The sequence below is a fragment of the Thalia democratica genome, unplaced genomic scaffold (genome assembly GCF_965202585.1).
Source record: "Thalia democratica unplaced genomic scaffold, ktThaDemo2.hap1.1 HAP1_SCAFFOLD_860, whole genome shotgun sequence".
Taxonomy (NCBI): Eukaryota; Metazoa; Chordata; class Thaliacea; order Salpida; family Salpidae; genus Thalia; species Thalia democratica.
This window is the reverse complement of record NW_028139813.1, coordinates 32,501-42,951: the sequence shown is the minus strand read 5'-3', so window position 1 is coordinate 42,951 and position 10,451 is coordinate 32,501. Positions and strand designations below refer to the sequence as shown.

The window sequence follows — 10,451 nt, the reverse complement described above, 5'->3', positions numbered from 1 at the left end:
GGCATCACAGACCTGTTATTGCTCAATCTCGTGTGGCTAAACGCCACTAGTCCCTCTAAGAAGTTGTCTCCGACCCAATGGGTCGAGCAGCTATTTAGCAAGTAAGAGTCTCGTTCGTTATCGGAATTAACCAGACAAATCGCTCCACCAACTAAGAACGGCCATGCACCACCACCCACAGAATCAAGAAAGAGCTCTCAATCTGTCAATCCTCGCTGTGTCCGGGCCGGGTGAGATTTCCCGTGTTGAGTCAAATTAAGCCGCAGGCTCCACTCCTGGTGGTGCCCTTCCGTCAATTCCTTTAAGTTTCAGCTTTGCAACCATACTTCCCCCGGAACCCAAAGACTTTGGTTTCCCGGAAGCTGCCGGACAGTTCTTAAGTTCGACACTGCCCGATCGCTAGTCGGCATCGTTTAAGGTCAGAACTAGGACGGTATCTGATCGTCTTCGAACCTCTGACTTTCGCTCTTGATTAAAGAAAACATTCTTGGCAAATGCTTTCGCAGTCGTTCGTCTTGCGCCGATCCAAGAATTTCACCTCTAACGGCACAGTACGGATGCCCCCGTCCGTTCCTATTAATCATTACCTCGTGCTCCGAAAACCAACAAAATAGAACCGAGGTCCTATTCCATTATTCCATGCAACATTATACAAGCGTAAAGCCTGCTTTGAACACTCTAATTTTTTCAAGGTAAACTTGCCGGACCACCGCAACACTCAGTTAAGAGCACCGCGAAGGCACCGACCAACAAGAACAACAAGGCCAGTGCTAGCCTTTCGACCGACCAACCTCGCCGTCCCTATATCCAACTACGAGCTTTTCAACCGCAACAACTTAAATATACACTTTTGGAGCTGGAATTACCGCGGCTGCTGGCACCAGACTTGCCCTCCAATGGATACTCGTTAAAAAGTTTAAAGTGTACTCATTCCAATTGCAGGACCTCGTACGAGGTCTGCATTGTTATTTTTCGTCACTACCTCCCCGAGCCGGGAATGGGTAATTTGCGCGCCTGCTGCCTTCCTTGGATGTGGTAGCCGTTTCTCAGGCTCCCTCTCCGGAATCGAACCCTGATTCTCCGTCACCCGTTACAACCTCGGTAGGCCGATACCGTACCGACGATAGTTGATAGGGCAGTTGCTTTAATGAGATGTCGCCAGCACTAGGCCGTGCGATCCGCAAGCTTATCCAGAGTCACCATTGTAACGACCCGAAAGCCGGTTAGTTTTGGTCTGATAAATGCGCGCCTCACGTCAGTTCGGCGCTTTACGCATGTATTAGCTCTAGAATTGCCACAGTTATCCATGTAAAAGCGTACAATCAAATGAACCATAACTGATTTAATGAGCCATTCGCAGTTTCACTGTACGTGAGCTCGTACTTACACTTGCATGGCTTAATCTTTGAGACAAGCATATGACTACTGGCAGGATCAACCAGATAACTATCCGAGGGCGTTTAAACCCGTTGCTCGACTGAGCGTTTTTACTGTATAAATACAGACCTTTTCTATCACTCGGCTTAAAAGCCTTGCGAACGTTACTGAAAGTCGGCGCCGGCCTTTTGCTGTTTAAAGCGCCAGCCCGCGTCGACTGCAGCATGCAGCTATACAACTGACTGTTCTTTCTCCCGACCAACCGTTTGCCTTCTGCCGGTTAACTCGTCAGCAGCAACACGCCATCTGTCTGCTGCAGTTACCCGCCTCGAGCCGTGCCTGCCTGCGTCGGCTACTCGTCTCGACGACTTCGCAAAGCTATAAGCCTACCGCCGCTGGACGCTTGTAGTTTTTCATACGCTGCTCCAATGCGTTTACATAGCACGTTCGCCGCCGCTGCAATAGCCGCGCCTCGGGTGCTAAACAGTAATGCTTTAAGCCCGCTTTCTCGTCAAGTCGACCGAACGCACAAACACGTCTCTCTCACTAGTGTAAAGTAATGCATACGTGTATGATGCTCAAATGTTGCTGTTGAACTTTTTTTGCCGATTTTTTCCGATTTTTTTCAATTTCTTTGTTTCTTTTCGATTATTTTAATGTTTTAAGCTTATTTATGCTACGTTTAAATGTTTTAATACTTTTTTATACTTTATTTAATATGTTTAAAAGAAATAAATAAAAAAAAATATGTATAAACTACTTTTTTTAATGTTTTAAATATATATATATTTATTATAAATAAACTTTATTTGTATTATTTTTTATTTAAGCGTACTTTTTAAATCTTTATATTTGTTTTATCGTTTTAAGCACATTGCGATAAATATAATAAACAAAAAATTGAATAAAAATAATAATAATAAAAAAAAAAAAAAAAAAAACATAAGCTTATTTTATATTTTTATTTTATTTTTATTTAAACTTACTTTTCAAACCTTAATACTCGTTTTATTTTTTTAAGCAGATTGCGATAAATATAATAAACAAACAATTAAATGAAAATAAAATAAAAAAATCAAACATAAGCTTATTTTATATGTTACATTTTATCTTTATTTAAACTTACTTTTTAAACCTTTATAGTTGTTTTATTTTTTAAGCACATCGCGATAGATATAATAAACAAACAATGAAATAAAAATAATAATAATAATAATAATAATAATAATAAAAAATCATAAGCTTATTTTGTATGTTTCATTTTATTTTATTTAAAACTTACAATTTAAACCTTTGTATTTGTTCTATTCTTTTAAGCACATCGCGATAAATATAATAAGCAAACAATTTAATAAAAGTAAAATAAAAAAATCAAACATAAGCTTATTTTATATGTTTCATTTTATCTTTATTTAAACTTACTTTTTAAACCTTTATAGTTGTTTTATTTTTTAAGCACATCGCGATAGATATAATAAACAAACAATGAAATAAAAATAATAATAATAATAATAATAATAATAAAAAATCATAAGCTTATTTTGTATGTTTCATTTTATTTTTATTTAAACTTACTTTTTTAACCTTTATAGTTGTTTTATTTTTTAAGCACATGGCGATAGATATAATAAACAAACAATAAAATAAAAATAATAATAATAATAATAATAATAATAAAAAATCATAAGCTTATTTTGTATGTTTCATTTTATTTTTATTTAAACTTACTTTTTTAACCTTTATAGTTGTTTTATTTTTTAAGCACATGGCGATAAATATAATAAGCAAACAATTAAATAAAAATAATAACAAATAAATAAAACAATACGGCTAAACTATAAAAAGAAAACTAAATAACTGATAAATACTTGTAAAACATTATTTGAAAAATGTATTTTGAAACACAACACGATTGATTTATAAATAATAATATATTTTTAATTTGTGTAGTTCATTTAAAGTAGTCTCCCTTTTTGCTTCTGGTTTTATTAGAGTTATATATAACAATAAATGGTGTAGTTTATTTAAAGTAGTCTCCCTTTTTGCTTCTGGTTTAATTAAAATTATATAACACATACTATAGTAAGTTAAATAAACTATAGTAACTTTATAAAACTACTTTACAAAATACATTTGTATAATTTAATAACTTTAAAATAACTATCAAGAATAAAATAGAATAGCTTTAAGTTTAGTATACAATTGGTATGTAAATTGTGTAGTTTATTGAAAGTAGTCTCCTTATTTGCTTCTGGTTTTACTTGAGTTACATAACGTTAAATAAACATACTTAATAAACGTAACCATCAATACTGTCATTTTAATAAAACTAAGTACAAATACATTGAATTAACATAGAACTTTAAAAAGCCTTCGCTAGTATCTGTTGGTAACAGTAAATAACCTATTATGACTCACAATACAGGAGTGCGAAATTTATTTTTCATTTGATTTTTCAGGTATTTATTTATTTGTGGAAATAAACTTTTTTATTACATTAGAAACTAATTGAATTTTTCCTATAACTATACCTATTATTATATTTAGTATGCTTAAAAGTAATAAAATGACACGTCGCGATTATATAATAAACAAACAATCAAACAAACAAAGAAAAAAAAAAAAAAAAAAACTATTTTTTTAAACTTATATTTCAACTATATGTCTTATTTTATTTTCATTTAAACTTACTTTAAACCTCTGTATTTGTTATATATATATTTCAACACAATACGATTAAACTATAAGACAAACAACAAAATAAAATAATCACATTAATAAATACACTAAGCAAATAGCTAGAATAAATATAAATAGTTCAATATATACAATATATTTCTTCCATTTTTAAGTTACTTGTTAAACATATTTATTTAAAAATGTTTCTTTAGAATATAAAACTAACAGTTCTACAAATAAAGAAATTAAAAAGCCAATACACATAACACTAACTTTTCATAAATTAGATATGCAAATATGAACAAAATAGTAACTAAATTCTAAAGCTTTTGTAAACTGTGAACTTATAAACTTATAATAATAATTGCATATTCACCATTCACAATAGCTTTTTATTTAGTACACAACTGGTCTGTAAATTGTGTAGTTTATTGAAAGTATAATCCCGTTTTGCTTCTGGTTTAAATAAAGTTATACAACACATACTAAAGTAAATTAAATAAAGTAATTCACTACTATCGTATTAAATAAAACCAATTTACAAAATACATTAATTTAAATTAAAGTGAACTTTGAACTTATAATAATAATTGCATATTCACTATTCAGAATTTCTTTAAATTTAGTACACAACTGGTCTGTAAATTGTGTTGGTTCTATTCAAGTACTCTCCTTGTTTGTTTTGTTTTAGTTGTATTTATTTTTAGATACTAGCACATTCAATACACATAATAAAGTAAACCAAATAAACTCTATTAATTTAAACTAAGTACAAATACATTAAGTTAATACAAAACTTTAAAAAGCTTTTGCTAGTATCTGTTGGTAACAGTAAATAACTTATTATGACTCACAATACAAAAGTGCAAAATTTATTTTCGTTTGATTTTTCAAGTAGCCACGCTTTTATTTGTTTTTGGACAAAAAGACTTTAAAGTTTTAGTATAAAAGACTAGTTGTATTAATTTTAACTCAGAAAATTGTACTCTACAAGATGGTGCCATTATTTTTTCGATATCTCAAACTGGTCAAACCACTTTTTTAGCGCTCTAATTGGTTTAAACAGCAAATAAGCAAACAGCAAATAACGTTATCTGATTGGCTAAGGTTTTTGTTTGCTAATAACTAGAATTTTCTTTTCTTTTAAGCGTTAAAGAAATGTAAATAAACGAGTAATAAGTATAAATAGGTCAGAAAGAAAAATAGTACAAAAAAGATGAATTCAAAAAGCAAAGGCCTACGGCACGTGGTATTCCCAAGCGGTCACCCATCTAAGTACTAACCACGCCCGACACTGCTTAACTTCCCAGATCGGACGAGATGGGGTGTACTCAGTGTGGTATGGTCGTAGGCGTTTGAAGGCGTTTACAAGCCTTTATAAACCCTTCGGTTTATTTAAAAAACCTATTTGCACTTGATTTACAATCAATTTGATATTTTAAAATTATTCCTTATAAAATTTTAACCTGAATTAACTTTTTTTTTGTTTTTTTAATCAACAGTTACTCCCAAACTGTACTAAAACTGTATTGTAACTGTACAAAAGTGTTTGTTTAAATAATTGTTATCTATAAATTACCTAAGACCAGGAAAAGTAGAAGTAAAGTTTATTGAATTATTAAATAAATAAAATAAAATCGTAAAATAAAATAATACAATATGTTTACAATTTGTCATTGATCTATCCATTTATGTTATTGCATTACAAATACAAACATTGCATACATTCAAGAGTATTATTCATCAATCTTTTCAATATAATAAGTTTTAAATTTATATTTATTTTTAAATAATTCCTGACATTTTAGATTACCTGAGATTTTTTTTTAATTAAATTAATTTTAGTAATTAAATACTTGACGTTCTATTTTGTTTAATTTGATAACTCAACCATGTTTATTTTTTTTACTAATTTAAAAGAACTATTAAACTAAAAGACATTACATACAGCTTCTAAAAGTTTTAAACACCTTAAAAAATATTATTATTTTAAAGATATATTAAAGAACTAAACAGATATTACTCCTAAAAAATCTTGTTAATAATATATAAAAAGTACTCAAAGTCAGACTCGGAAATATATATACTGTTGTATATCTTACTTGAAGTTCACTGTAATTGACACTGTATAACAAAATTATAAAAATCAACCTATTTATATAGCAAAATATTTCTTTATCTTTGTCGTGGCGCGGTGGGTCAGTGGTCTTATCAGCTGACTCATAAGCAGAAGGTTGTAAGATCGAATCCCGCTAGTCGTCACGAAACACCACTATCGTTCAATGTTCGGGCTTCAAATTCTTTGAGATTATACTGTACTATTTATCTATCTAACTAATCTATCTAACAAATGTTGTTCAATCTAGGTTGTGGGTACTTGGGTCGAGTAATGCCTTTGACTTACAATCTGTTGTGGATTGACAATATTCCTCTATCTATCATTAAACAAATCTATCTAATAAATGTTGTTCAATCTAGGTTGTGGGTACTTGGGTCGAGTAATGCCTTTGACCTACAATCTGTTGTTGATTGTCAACATTCCTCTATCTATCAATAATGATTATATTCAATAATAAATGTTGATTAATTCAGTTGTAAGAAAACCAGTGCGCTGGTTAGGTTGGGTAAGGCCTTCGACTTACAATCTTGGGGATTATCAACGTTCATCACAAGTACAGTAACGATCTCATTGAATTTCCAGTTGGAACATAGGATTGTAGTGGTGGCCTACTTTGTAGGTTTTTTGCCTAGTTTGTTTTTTGCCTAGTAGTGTTTGCCTAGTTTGACAAACTATAGTATATATATTGTATAACTTTACTTGTATTATTTTTTATTTAAATTACTACTTATTATTAAAGAATTAAATTTTTTTAGAAAAAAAAACTATGTATTTTAACTAATGCTTATATTATATGTTTTGTTTTATTTTTATTCAAACTTACTTTAAACCTCTGTATTTTTTATACAATACGATTAAACTATATAACAGAAAAATAATTAAATAATCAAACTATTGAATAAGCAGTTAATTAGTGTGTTTTTTTATGCTTCTTTCATTTTTAACTTACTTGTTAACCATATTTCTTTTATTAAAGTATAAAACTAACAGTTACTAAAATAAAATAATCATAAAGTCAATACACAAAACACTAACTTTTTATAATTTAAATATGCAAACATGAATATAGTTATGAATCTATTATTTATTCAAATAGAATTATTCAAAGCTTATAATTATAAAGCTTTTGTATAATGTTTCAATTACAGTGAACTTTAAGTAAGATAAGTTTTTTTTTTTGTAATAACTACAAAATTGGTATTTTAGTTTATTATTAGTAACTAAATACTTATATTTATTATATTTAAAAAAAAACATCTATACTAACTCTAATTTCAAAGCATATTAAATACAAATTTTACCAACTAAATATTTATTTTTATTTTAATTATTATAACTTTCAAACATAAGCTTGTATACCTTATATACCTATATACCTCATATAGTAGGCTTGACATAACATAACATTATTTAATTCTTTTTGTTTGAAATAAACTCATTTAGTTATTAGTAAATTACAACATAAATGTTTATAACAATATAACTAAGATTTAGCTTTTGAGTTAGTAAACTTTGATAGTTTTCTTTTAATAGTTTAATAATCTTTATTTAAGTTCAAGCAAAATTGCTATATATTTAATACACATACAAAAGTAAACTAAGTAAACGTAATTCAATAGTTTCTATTAAGTAAAAGTAATTACAAATACATTAAGTTAATACAAAACTTTAAAAAGCTTTTGCTAGTATCTGTTGGTAACAGTAAATAACTTATTATGACTCACAATACAAAAGTGCAAAATTTATTTTCGTTTGATTTTTCAAGTAGCCACGCTTTTATTTGTTTTTGGACAAAAAAACTTTTAAGTTTTAGTATAAAAGACTAATTGTATTAATTTTAACTCAGAAAATTGTACTCTACAAGATGGTGCCATTATTTTTTCGATATCTCAAACTGGTCAAACCACTTTTTTAGCGCTCTAATTGGTTTAAACAGCAAATAACGTTATCTGATTGGCTTACGTTTTTATTTGCTAATAACTAGAATTTACTTTTCTTTTAAGCGTTAAAGAAATGTAAATAAACGAGTAATAAGTATAAATAGGTCAGAAAGAAAAATAGTACAAAAAAGATGAATTCAAAAAGCAAAAGCCTACGGCACGTGGTATTCCCAAGCGGTCACCCATCTAAGTACTAACCACGCCCGACACTGCTTAACTTCCCAGATCGGACGAGATGGGGTGTGCTCAGTGTGGTATGGTCGTAGGCGTTTGAAAGCGTTTACAAGCCTTTATAAACCCTTCGGTTTGTTTAAAAAACCTATTTGCACTTGATTTACAATCAATTTGATATTTTAAAATTAATCCTTATAAAATTTTAACTTGATGTAAGTATTTTTTTTATTAAAACCTTTTTTTTTGGTGTTTTAATTACAATTACTCCCTGTAACTTTATTTAAGACTTTGTTTAAAAGATTGTTAACTATATTCTATATTAAATACTATGATTAGAAGTAAAGTTTATTAAGTGATTAAACTAAATAAAAAACAATGTTAAAATAAACATGTTGTGTTTAGTTTGTTTTACTATTTCTCATTGTTCTATTTATAGATGGTTTTGTTTTACTTCAAGAATATTTATAGTTAGTTTCTAAAGAATATCTCATACTACATCAGATTTTACGATTAACTTAATTTTAGGTAATAAAATATTTGACGTTTAATTTAATAACTCATCTATGTTTATGTTATAAAATAATAGTATCTAATACACATACATTATAATATAATAATATGTATAACTAGTTGTTTTACTTTAAAATGAATAATTAAGTGGAAGAATTAAAAGAACTCACATTTTTGAAGAGAGCGTGGAAAACCAGAATAGTCTTTTAAAACATTTATTAAATTATCGATAAATATAGAATACAATAGAATTAAACATATAAACGTAACTGTGGTTGCTTAGAAACTGAACAAGAAAATTTTTAATAAAAATATAAAATAGTTATTATATAGAATTAAAATAAAATAAAAGTAATATAAATTATATTTTTAAACTAAATAACAATTCACGAGCAATATTAGCGCATATCAGAGTATGAGTTTATAATAAAGGAATTGCTTCCTTGATGTTGATACTTACCTTATTCAAATAGAATACATTTTCAGCAATCAGGCTTGTGTTTATCTTAGCGCGCGTAACACAACGTTTGTGGGTTTTGGCACACTTTTGTCGATAGTGGGCGCCCCGCCTTTTAAGTACAGAAATTTCGGGAATTTTCGATTTTCGGAATTCTGACTCGACAGATCGTTTTTGTTTGGTCCAGAGACCCCGTAAAAAATTTTTCAGCCCATTTGAAGCATGATGAAAAAATGTTATTTCGACCCCCTTTTTTTAGGGGTTACGGGGACATCAACCCATTTTTTGGGAATAAAAAACTCCTAGAAAAGGACCACTTTTCTTCTTTTTTCGAATTTCGACTTTTTATTTTTTTGGAAAATTTTTCTATTTTCTTTGTTTGTTCTATTATAATGTCGAAAATATTTTTTTTGAGCTTCGCAACGCATAAGGACTAACGTAAGGTAAGTTTTAAAAGATTTTTTTTTTCGATAATTTTTTCTATATTTTTTGTTTGGTCCATTACAAAGTCGAAAATATTTTTTTACGGCTTCTAAACGCGTGTAGATTAACCGTAGGTAGGTTATTTCGAAATTTAAATCTTTCAATATTAATAATTTTTTAGTAAATTGTTCGATTATGAGGTTTTTATGGCTCTTTCAGCACCCAATAAGTACATTAGAAAATAAAACATGAAATAAAAACATCAACTAAAATGAAAATAACATATTCTGTGAAAAAACCTACGAAAATTCTTTATGAAATTTTCTTTGTCACATAATTGGAAGCTAAGAAAAACCGGAAAATAATTCTTCTTGAGCCATGTTTTTGTATGATAAATAGTATGCAAGCTGCCGATGTCAGAAGACTGTCGACAGCCGAAAAAAAGTCTGTTAAGACTCATTGAAATTGCTCCTGTCCACGGAAATCTTTAGTAAAAGGCGAAAGATTCATTCGTGTACTGAACTGAAGCCAGAGTGATTAGCAACGGTTGCCAAGGCTTTTTCTATGGGCTTTACCATGCTACAGGTTGTGAATAAATGTATACAAACTCCCCCAGAGGGGAGGCGAGCCGATTCCGGAGGTACTGCAATACCGGACCGACTCTTGACGAGCAGGACAATAAATTGTCTGAACTGCACGTCGGTTGACAAAAAGTCGTTTGATCATGGGAAGGACGCGTGGTCCTTCTCGAAGCGATCAAACTTCGAAGAAC

The 10,451-nt window shown here is 29.5% G+C and overlaps 4 non-coding genes and 1 pseudogene across 4 annotated transcripts in view; all 5 read right to left on the bottom strand.

Annotated features, from left to right (window-relative positions):
• LOC145847266 (small subunit ribosomal RNA) lies at positions 1–1,445 on the bottom strand (annotated as a pseudogene; the record flags this gene model as incomplete).
• A 3,845-nt stretch (positions 1,446–5,290) lies between these two features.
• On the bottom strand, positions 5,291–5,409 carry LOC145847270 (5S ribosomal RNA). The gene has a single exon (XR_014371192.1). It is a non-coding gene; the product is annotated as a 5S ribosomal RNA (ribosomal RNA).
• A 2,855-nt stretch (positions 5,410–8,264) lies between these two features.
• Positions 8,265–8,383, bottom strand: LOC145847254 (5S ribosomal RNA). The gene has a single exon (XR_014371178.1). It is a non-coding gene; the product is annotated as a 5S ribosomal RNA (ribosomal RNA).
• Positions 8,384–10,101: 1,718 nt separating this feature from the next.
• LOC145847262 (U5 spliceosomal RNA) lies at positions 10,102–10,216 on the bottom strand. The gene has a single exon (XR_014371186.1). It is a non-coding gene; the product is annotated as a U5 spliceosomal RNA (small nuclear RNA).
• An 81-nt stretch (positions 10,217–10,297) lies between these two features.
• Positions 10,298–10,451, bottom strand: part of LOC145847259 (U2 spliceosomal RNA) — a 196-nt gene continuing 42 nt past the window's right edge. Inside the window, exon 1 of the small nuclear RNA XR_014371183.1 lies at positions 10,298–10,451. This exon is cut by the window's right edge and continues 42 nt beyond it. This is a non-coding gene — a small nuclear RNA (U2 spliceosomal RNA).